This window comes from Pezoporus occidentalis, unplaced genomic scaffold (assembly GCF_034315485.1).
Source record: "Pezoporus occidentalis ecotype Australia unplaced genomic scaffold, CSIRO_AGI_Poc_V1 ctg6, whole genome shotgun sequence".
In the NCBI taxonomy this organism is placed as follows: domain Eukaryota; kingdom Metazoa; phylum Chordata; class Aves; order Psittaciformes; family Psittacidae; genus Pezoporus; species Pezoporus occidentalis.
The window spans coordinates 8,828,478-8,839,598 of record NW_026915943.1 but is presented as its reverse complement, the minus strand read 5'-3'; the positions used below and the strand labels follow the sequence as shown (position 1 = coordinate 8,839,598).

Here is an 11,121-nt window from a genome sequence, read left to right as displayed (position 1 = left end):
TTAGAATTTAGTTAGCGTAAAACACACTTCTGGTTTGCTTACTAATTATTTTTGCTTGAAATCCTTCACAGCATTAATAGATGTGCAAAATACCCAAGTAGCATTTAAAATCATGTGTGGAACATTGTTATTTTCTTAAAAGAGCAGTTAGAACCTCAATTCTACAAATTTTGAGCTTTCTAGTCCTCATCTAGGAAAGCAGTTCCCATTTAAGTACAGATATAGTGCTGTGGATAAAGACATCATTAGCTGGGAGCCATAAAACAAACGACCATGTATGATTTAACTCCTCAAAAAAATGACCTAAGTTCACCAGTGTACTGTTGGCCCCTTCTGCTCTGCACCTGTAGCTTGGTTAACCTGAATTAAGGAATGGGGAGCTCATCATCTCCCATTCACTTTAGGGGAAGACCTAAGTGTTTGCACAGCAGCTAGTGAACCTCAGGAACCTCACCAGGAAGTGTGATTGTCCATCTGTAAGTACAGAAACGTGGCTTATCTCAAGAGCTGTGTACAACTTATTTTAGACAGTTCCTTGTAACATACTTATCAGCCTGTTTCACTTTTGTGCTACTTTAAAGGTCATACAAGTATTTTCATAGCTACAGTTTACTGACATGGTACTGAATGTAAGTCAATTCCATGTTGTCTTAGAAGCAGGATGTAAGCCAATAGTACTATGCTGGGTTTTGTGCCCTCCCAGGACACAGTCACTCCCTGTTTTAGGGTTGAAGGGGTCTATTTGAGTATGTTGTTAGAGCTACACAAAGAGATATGTCCTTCTGGCCTTATATGCCCTGTACTGAATACAGTTCAGGAATGTCATGATGTTGTGAAAAAAGTAAACGTAATTTCCAGTTGCAAAACCGCGTATATTCTACTCAGGATTTCTAAGGCATTAGAAAAGTGTCTCCAGTTTGGGGCTTTGCACTTCAAGACAGCAGTGAACTTTGGTTAAATGTAATCTAGAGCAAAGCAAATATCTACCAGTTTCATGATCTGTGAGGAAAGATTGAACAAATTAGGAAGACAATTGAGAGGAACATTCAGCTTTTTCAATCATATTTGAAAATTTACTGTAAATGCATTTGGCAAAAGGATTCCAAAATTTTGAGTGTAATTTAGTACTTCTTGAAAATTCCAGCTGCAGCCAATAAAGACAGTTAGCAATGAACTTGTCAAAACCATGAAATACCATTTTGCAACAGAAGAAGAATGGTGCAATATCTATAAAGGCCTCAAGCGATTTGCAACTTTTATGGCTTTTTCCAGAGTTGCATGTTCATATTGTGCACTGCAAAGTAAGGTCAAATGTTTTCTCCTTTCTATGTGGCTGACTGCAAAATGAAGTTTAATATTATATTACTGCAATGAATAATGTACAAAAGTAGAGAGAAACTTTTCTAATTCATATAAAATACATAAATACCATTTGAAGAAATAAAAGGTCTTTGATGTCAAGTGCTTGGAGAAAGGGAGTGTCCCTAGATACACCTGAGACATGGCATTTGGAGTGGCTATAATTACATCCATAAGATAACCAAAGAGGTAATTTTTTGTTGTCTGTGACAAAATAGAAACTACAGAACACTCATCTAGTTGGAATTATCATCATTATTTCCATAATTTACCTGATGGAATTTGTTCCTTGATTTTGGTTTCATCAGACCAAGATTATATTCATTTATAGGAAACAAATTTTCCTACTGGAATGAAAAGACCCCTTAATTACAAGTAGTAGCTACTAAAAGCAAGATATCTAGCCGGGAACTCAAAAGGATGCACAACTACACTGTTTTAAACATTGATAGTTGGATGCTTAAAAGTCGTGATACTGACTTTGGATGCAACAGAACTAGATCATTATTTCATGAAGCATTCTTGCACATCGGTTTGGTTACTCCAGTTAATAGAAAAAAGGGAACTTTCACACATTTTACATTTCATGTAATTTTGATATGACAATATTGTACAATTTTAATCACAGAACAATCTTTTTGGTAAGTTCAGGACTTTTAAGGGCTAAGCGTCTGCCTTCTGAAAAGACAATTGACTTCTAGTATCTCTATCAAACCCAGAATTAATTGCAATCACCAACCATTTTTCAAAGGTTTTGCTTCTTTCTTTGGTTTGCTAAAATGATTCATTATATATAATGGTGTTTTATTTGTTATTAGGTAGTGTTTTGGTTAGTACACATTAGTTTAACAAGTTATTATACATTGAATATAGGCACCACTCTCTTAGCTCTATTTCCTCCTGGCTAAAGTCATGTTTATCCTTGTGTACTCTTCTGCATACATTACTCTTGCTTTCTTTAGCATACAAAGGCCTAGCTTCACGACAGGAAAATTATTTCTACTCAGCCTATTTTGCAGACTGTTGCATTTTTATCTGCCCCCTCTTCCACTATAATGTGTTGGTAGATATTTCTAAATAGCAAGGACTGATGACTCAGAATAGTTATTTTATTCTTCCATTTCCATATCCTAACCTTAAAGGAAACCATAAGGAGTTACGTTTGCAGATTTCTTAGTTCTTTATGTCTTCAGTTGGAATATAAATGGTAAAGATCTTTCTTTAGGCTTAAGGCTTAAAACTCCTCTAAAAATCAGTACTGTTTATGATTAAATACCCTTTTATACTGACTCAGAATTATAAGAACTAGAGTTTTCTATGGTACCATTATGGCAACTACCTGTAGATATCTGTATGAAAGGAAGAGGAGCAAGATCTTGACTTTAATGAAGTAAGTGCCCTGAGAGTCTGTAAAATGAAGACAATAATTCCTCAGCACAGTTCACAGTAACAGACATCCTCAAGATGTGAGACTGACAGACTGCCCGTACACACTAGGCGTTTCTCTAGTGCTAACTCACACTTCAGTCCTCTGCCAGACTCCTGTAGACCCTGTATTCAAAAGGAATTTAAAAAAGAGAGTTCTAGAAGGCTTCTGATAGCTTTCTTATTGTGTTTGATGTATAAATACAAAATCTGGGCTTAGCTTTAAACAGCCTTATAGTCAAAGACACAAGATATCTCTTCAGGGATGCATGGTATCACCCATTCTGTAAGGTACTTTTAGGTAAATACTAAACATACAAAATACTTTTTTTTCTCTAGTTTTTCAAATGTTCACAAAATACACAAGGAGGGTCTAATCTTTTAGCTCTTTCCTGCAAATCATTAAAGGAAGGAAAAAAGAGGTTTACAGCCTCAATCATAAAGGAAAGGGAAGAGGTTTACAGCCTCAGTCATAATTCCAGATTTCTGTAAGTGATATGCAGCTAGTTATTTTATTCTTCCATTTCCATATCCTAACCCTGCTGAATCCAGGACATTATCCAAAATGCTCCCTCAGGTGTGACATCACTTCTCTGTAATAAAGATAATCTTGATCCTGACACTAGGCTTGGTATGGAAGTTGCTGGAACCAGGCAGGCAGGGAGAACTAAGGACTGGTCAGGTTTTTGTTTCTCTTTCTAGAGTAGGTCAGTGAATATGGCTCAAATGGCACGCAGGAAGATGTTAGCTGCTCCTGGAGAAAGGCCGATGCTTCCTATTTCCTCAATACTAATTTTCATCTCAGTTTTGACTTCTTTGGTAAGTATTTTTTTATGGCATTTAAGCTCTTGTGCTTCTTGATTTTTTGCTTTAACAGGTAACTTTAAAAACAGTTTGAAATCACCTGTATCAACTCTTTCCCCTCACAATCCATCAGAAAAACTAAAACCTGCTAGCAACTCAGATGAAACTCCGTTCATTTCAGCAGGAATTAAACCATCAGAAATAGACACCAGTAGCAGGTGGAGCAGAGAATTGAGTCTTTCACACACTGACATTTGAATTCCCTGTGATACAAGCCAAGACCTAGGGTAATCTGGTTTACCGAGACACGATAATCTACTCTAATGTTCAACAGTGTGTTACTAACAGAAGGTTTAACATAACGCTTCAAACAAGTGCCAGATGGGTTTGTGTTTTCTTTGAATATGACAATTTGAAAGTGGTGATATGCTCTTTTGTAGTTATGTTTCATGATTTCAGATATTAGTAGGATATACTGCAGATGCTGATGTAATGGAAAGAGACAGGCAATATGTTTTCATTACAACTGCAGTATTTTAGATACTCTAGTAAAAATAAAACAGACAATGAGCCAGGCTTCAATCTATGGAATGTTTAGGTTATTTCTTTTTAGGAAATGGATGTTCTGTGAAACTCTTTAAATATTGGTGAGTGTAATTATCCTATGGTATGTATAAGGAAAATTCTCTATCATCACTGAGAATAGAATCATAGAATCATTTATGCTAGAAAGGGCCTTCAAGATTGAGTACAACCATTAACTTAACACTGCCAAGCCCCCGCTAAACTGTGTCCCTAAGCACTACATCTACACATCTTTTAAATACCTCCAGGAACAGTGATTTCACCACTTCCCTGGGCAGCCTGTTGCAATGCCTGAGCACCCTTTCAGGGGAGGAATTTTTCCTAACCTCCAATCTAAACTTCCCCTGGTGCATTTTCTCTTGTCCTTTCGCTTGGTACGTGGGAGAATACACCAGCACTTACCTCACTACAACGTCCTTTCAGGCAGCAGTACAGAGTGATAGGGTCTCCCCTGAGCCTCTTTTTCTCCAGCCTAAACAACCGCAGTTCCCTCAAACAGATCTGGTTTCCTCAGTCTCCAGATCCCTCTGCAGAGCCTTCCTACCCTCCCACCCAACTTGGTGTCATCTGCAAACTTACTGAGTGAGGGTGCACTCGATCGCCTCATTCAGATCATTGATAAAGATATTAAATGAAAATGGCCCCAGTACTGAGCATTTGGGAGCACCACTTGTGACCGACCACCAGCTGGATTTAACTCCATTCACCACCACACTTTGGGTGCAGCCATCCAGCCAGTTTTTTACCCAGTGAAGAGTGCACCCATCTAAGCCACCAGCAGCCAGTTTCTCCTGGAGAATGCTGTCAGAAACGGTGTCAAAGGCCTTACTAAAGTCTGGGTAAACAGTATCCACAGCCTTTTCCTCATCCACTAAGTGGGTCACCTTGTCATATAAGGAGATGTATTAGTCAAGCAGCACCTGCCTTTCATAAACCCATGTTGACTAGACTTGATCACCCGGTTATCCTGTACGGGCCAGGTAATGGCACTCAAGATGATCTGCTCCATAGCGTTCCCCAGCTCTGAGGTCAGAACGACATGCCTGTAGCTCCCCAGATCCTCCTTCCAGCTCTTTCTGTAGGTGGGCATCACATTTGCCAACCTCCAGTCAAGTGGGACCTCCCTGGTTAGCCAGGACTGATGATCAATAATGGAAAGTGGCTTGGTGAGCACTTCTGCCCGCTCCCTCAGCACCCTTGTATGGATCCCATCTGGTCCCATAGTTTTATCTGTGTTTAAGTGATGTAGGAAGTCACTGACCGTTTCCCTTTGGACTATGAGAGCCTCATTCCACTCCCAGAATCCTTGGGTTCTACCTTTCAGCTCAGGGACTGGGTACTGGGAGAACAACTGGTCTTACTATTAAAGACTGAGGCAAAGAAGGCATTAAGTACCTCAGCCTTTTCCTTATCCTTTATTACTATGTTTTCCCTGCATCCAGTAAAGGATGGAGATTCTCCTTAACCTTCCTTTTGTTGTAATGTATTTATAGAAACTTTTTTTATTGTCTTTTACAGCAGTAGCCAGGTTAATTTCTAGTTGGTCCTCGGCCCTTGTACTTTTCTCCCTGCATATCCTAAAGACATCCTTGTAGTCCTGAGTGGCTTGCTCCTTCTTCCAAAGGGCCTTTTTCTTTCCTGTGTTCCAGCCAAATTTCTCTGTTCAGCCAGGCCTGTCTTCTTCCCCACTGGCTTTTTTTCTGGCTCATGGGGACAGCCTGCTCCTGCACCTTCAAGAGTTCCTTCTTGAAGTAAGTCCAGCCTTCCTGGAACCATTTGCCTATCAGGACTGTTCTATATGCAGAGCAGAAGGGCAGTATCTACTGTTGCAGTTATTCTTGTATTGTGCAGCTTTGGGAGAGCTTTCTGTTGAGGAATAATCCAGGCCTAGGTACCGTGAAAGTTAGATTCCAGTGTTTTAACAGAATAGTCTGGAATCCAGACTAAATACGGGTTAAACCTTAGTCATCCACCTTCTGGATGAAAGCATTATGCTTTTATGTAGAAGATGACAATGAGAAGAGGAACTTTTCATTTTAAGACAAAACAAAGCGAACACCCCACTATGGGGTAGCTTATTGGAAGATGCTGTGTACACCCTTTTTTCAAGATGTGCTACAAAGCAAAGAATGCAGGGTTCACAGGAATAGAAGCTCAACATGCAAAAAGTAGCTTGAGTTTGCGGCTTAGTGACTTGCAGACTGCTAAGACTGGGACTGAGTTGCTGCTGAATTGGTTGCAGGAGCTGCGTAGCTCACGGATGTCAATATAGTCTTGCTGAAAAGAGGTGCCTAGGATGCACTTATTACTATTATTATGTTTTTGAGATCATGCTTGGCAGCTAGGTATGAATATAACCCAGTAAACAAAGCCTCCGGGTTTAGTATATGCTCAGGCTTCTCTGGTTAAATGTGGGATCTTTGGTGCTTGCTGTGAGTTTGCTGCCGTGAGTTTTATGCTAGACTGGAGGAGCAAAAAAGTAGTTTTAGTGCTGTACTGTTAAAAACTTGGTAAAGGCTTCAGGTTTGTAACCCCTTGGTCTATGACTGCTCTCCTGTGGCTACTTCTGGTGCGAGTACGGACAGTGGTGACTCTCTATTGCCACCTAGTGCTCCAGCCGCAACTGAGACAATACACCGCACCGACTAGCAGGGCAGAAGGCAGAAAGCAAGGGGTTGGTTCTTCCAGAGCAAAAGCCTGATCACTAATCGGATAGTACGTTTGTGGTGTTCTTAATACTTTTCTAAACTTCTAATACTTTCTGATATTAAAGGAACATTCCTGGTACTGGGTGTTTTCAGAGAGAAAAGGGGAAGCAGAAGAGGCGAGACAGGCTCTTCTGGAGGATTCACCACCACCTAGTGATTTGGACACTTCCAGGATAGAAGAGCCTTTCCTGGGTAAAGAACTTGATCTTCTGTCTCCCATGGTACCAAAAGAATGCCCTACTCACCAGCCCTGCTGCTCTTCTGGGGGTAGCGTGCTTGTGTCTTTCTAGGTTATGTTCAAGCATTTCACCCTAGAACCAGAACACACAGGTTATCACTTCTATTGTAGAGTGTTCTTCATCAGTTTCAAAATAAAAACAAACAAAAATATCCTTCTCATGATTTAATAGGTGGGAAACTGAGATAGATGGGTGCAGGGACTCACCCAAGACACAGAGTAGGAAGAACACTCCAAGTTCATGAATCTTTCTCTTCTCTATTAGATAATACAACCTCTGTTAGGCACACTGGAGAAAATGATAATGCCTGTCCAGCTCACTGCTCCAAAATGACACCATAGTGTCACTCTAGTAGTGAGGGATGGAGCCAATAAAAGAGATAGAGCTATTAAGTGAAGCCAGTCAAATTCAAAGCAAACAAAAGGGGGTAGTTGCTGCAATAGGTAGTAAACAGATCTTACAGATACAAGAAATTTTACCTGTAATTCAAGGGAAGGCTGGAAAAGTACTTGAAAGAGACATCAGTTGAAGGTTACCAGAGAGACATACTAATTTTAGGGAATAATCTGAGCTGGAAGGAATCACAAATTGAGAGGATGTAGAAATGTCATACAGGGTTGCTCTGTTCTCTTTTTTTCCCTGAGTGCCTGCTTACATCTACAGTTAAAGACAGAGTATGAGGATATCTAAGTCCTTGGTCCCTACCAATACGAATGCTTTTGTGATGAGGGCAGTTGGCTTCAGTGACACCATTCAGAAGCACAGCTCCTTCCTGGGCTCCGCCGTTGTGGTAATCTGAGTGGAACGATGTGACATTCTCCTTGCCAACACCTCCTCTACACAGCCAGCCCAATTTTGCTGATAAAATGTTCGAGGGGACAATAACCTTGTTCCGTATGTCCAACTGAGCTGCGTTTTGCAGCAGGCACGCGGGTGAAGTTCCATTATGCCAGTGTCTTCACACTGAAATCAGGGTAGCCTAGGATGGCAAAAAGCCCCTCATGGTCAGAGAATGTCTCTACTAAGACTGCTATTGCTTTTTGTGTAGGGAATGAAGCCAAGACATATACTCTGAGCGCCTACCACTCTGGGCATTAGTGATGGCCCAGCTACAAACCTCCAGTTGCTGAGCACTATCACTAAATAACAATAAAAAGACTCCTTTTTTTCACTAATTCATGAAAGAAGTTGGATTTCCTGTATCTGTCAGTATATATCAGCTTAATTTTCTTCACTTGAAGTAAAAACAGCTGTCAATTGCTTCAACCAAGAAAGAAAAGGAAACCTACATGAACAATTGCAACTGTGAAAACTCATTTACTTCAGATAAAGGGGCTAATATGAAAAGCTGCAAAACAACACAGGCTCAACCTAGTCAGATCTTATAAATAGCTAGGCAACCTATTATTGCCAATAACATATTTCTTTTTCAATCTCCCAACACTATATTATATTTCATAGAAAAAAAGAGTAAAATATGTGGCATTTTGTAGGATGTTATTTTGTTAAAAAAAACAACAAACCCCCAACAACAACAGCAACAAAAACACCCAACAACATAAAACTTGGTTCAGAGCAACTATAAAAGACTGGAGTGTGGAAAGCAACAAAGTAAGGACAGTTCACTGCTAAAATCGCTAAACAAAACTTTATTGTGTCCTGACAGATATTAACTTCTGTTGTGTGCAAAGCTAGCTCATCTTCTATTACCATCACTATTACTTTCTATTACCTTCATCTTTGCTACTGTCTTTAGCCTGAATTTGTTTCAAAGGAAATTATGTTGTTTTTTTTCTCTTTTAGAGCAACAAAACAACGTTTGGGTCCTTAGAATAACTGATCTTAGCAAGGCAGGAAATTGAAGAATGAAAATAAATTAATGCAAACAAAAAACCATGTTTTGTTTTGTTAAGCTTTTTTGTTTGTTTTGGTTTTGTTTCATATTCACCAGGAGATCAGTTGAATTAAAACTAATAAAACCCCCTAAAACACAAAGAAATGAACTGAAAAAAAAACAACCCAACCAAAATACCCAAGAGCAAACAACAAGGCACAGAACAAAAAAAAGCTCTATTTTGAAATGTAAGGCTCAAGATATTACAGAAGATACTAAAAATATCCAGCAGATATATCAAGTGAATAAAACTGGGACTGTTGCAGACTATGGGACATACTCAATGCCAGTTAGCCAGGAGATCTGATTAGCTACGACAAGATGCATCTTGTAGCTTTGTCCTGTACAGAATAAGGCATTTAAACAGAGCAGAGCATTTTGAGCAGTACAAATGTTGAGATCTCCTCTTATGGAAATGCAGACACATAGGTCATAATTTCCACAGCGATTTACTCAACTGCTCTGTGGGGCTCCGGATGAAGGACTTAGCATGTGACAGCTACACAACCAGAAACAAGTACATGTACAGCATGTACACGCAAACTAGTTACAGATGCAAAACCAAATAAAATCTAAGCCCTTTATTGCTGCTATGTACTCTTAGGGGTTCCTGTGTTCAATTCTGAAATATAGCAGGAGATCCTAAGACAGTCTTGGAGTTCTATAAAACTGGATCTGATGCACTGCAGTATATGGGAACATCTAATATGGGAAACACTTATGCTGACAAGTTCCCAATGCTTCTAATGTTCTCTGGAGTCCCTTCATTATGATGTTCTTTTCCCTTCTCTTGTTTTCTGTTTCACCAAGGAAGAAAACAGATGATACTTGGTGAAAATAGCCATTATAACCCCTCAGTGAGGAAGAGATTTTCTGAGATTTTGGAAGGCCTCATCACTGTACATGCATAAGGAGATGAATGTCTTTAGAAGCTCTTGTCAGTCTGCCATCTGCTTCTTTTGGAAACAAGGTCTTAATGCAAAGCACACTGACATGATTCATCTTATAATGAAACTCACAGGTTTGTAAACAGCATGTAAACAGATAAGTAAATAAAATGCTTTTGTAGGAAGCAATTGTGTATTTTCTTCTGAACTATTGGCTGGTTTGTGTTTCAGCTCACTACAGACAGTGTATAATGATCATTTCCTGGATTAAGGTATTTGCTGAGAGCCAGTAAAAGCCTTGCAAAATGACTAGACAAAAATCCTCTTTTCTGTCTGGGCCTGTGAGTCCAGCATTGTGATGTCCTGTGATGTCCAGCACTGAAAGTAGATTCTGAATTGTATAGTTAATGTTTCATGCCTGGGACCATAATCATGGTGAGATAATCAAAGGAAGGGTGGTAGGCATAGACATAACCAGTATAATCACAGGATCATTTATGTTGGAATTCATCTCTAGAGATCATCTAGTCCAACCCTCCTGTTTTTTCAAAGAGGGATCAACTACAGAAGGTTTTCAGGGCCATGTCCAGACAAGTTTTGACTGTCTCCAGCCCTGGAGACTCAACAGCCTCTCTGGGTGACCTGTTCTAATAAGAAATGGGTATACAAGATATTTATTAGGGAATAGGGGGAAGATGCTGATTTTACAACAGATGAGGGCTTTACTTGATCTAGTAAACAGCAGAAGGTATCTAAGGTTGTACCTGCTACTATGTAGGTAAAGACATGCCCATTAACAGTAAGACAGAGGTGTTTTTTTGGTCAGAAGAGAAGGTCCCAGTGCAGATTAGAGTATGTGGGTCTTTGTTTTATTTATGTTTGCGTCTTCAGATTCCTTGTGGCAGCAGAATCTGAACAGTCATTGACTGGACATAATGGTCTGAGTCAAAGACAGAAACTGGACCAACAAACATTTACAGACCTGGGGGGCAGAGGCTGGAGTGTGGTGAGGGCTGCACAAAAAGAGGGAAGAGGCAGTACATCCTAGCAAAAACAATGTTGGAAACTAACTGGCTTTAGCAAGGCCAGAATTTTTCTCCTTATCCACATACTCAAATACTAGCTTCAGCTTGCCCTTACCCAGGTTGCAGAATCCTTTTCCACATGCTGCTTTGATGATCTTTGATAACTGTGATCTGCAACCAGCCATTCAGAATAAC

General features: G+C 39.7%; 1 protein-coding gene across 3 annotated transcripts in view; it reads right to left on the bottom strand.

Moving 5' to 3' along the window:
- Positions 1-11,121, bottom strand: part of MTNR1B (melatonin receptor 1B) — a 30,507-nt gene that overhangs the window by 4,460 nt on the left and 14,926 nt on the right. The window contains exon 2 of one of the 3 annotated variants that reach the window (XR_009968621.1): positions 7,127-7,192. The exons of the other annotated variants lie outside the window; for them this stretch is intronic. The gene's annotated coding sequence lies outside the window, so the exon portion shown is untranslated. The remainder of the gene's footprint in view (positions 1-7,126; positions 7,193-11,121) is intronic. 3 annotated transcript variants of the gene reach the window in all.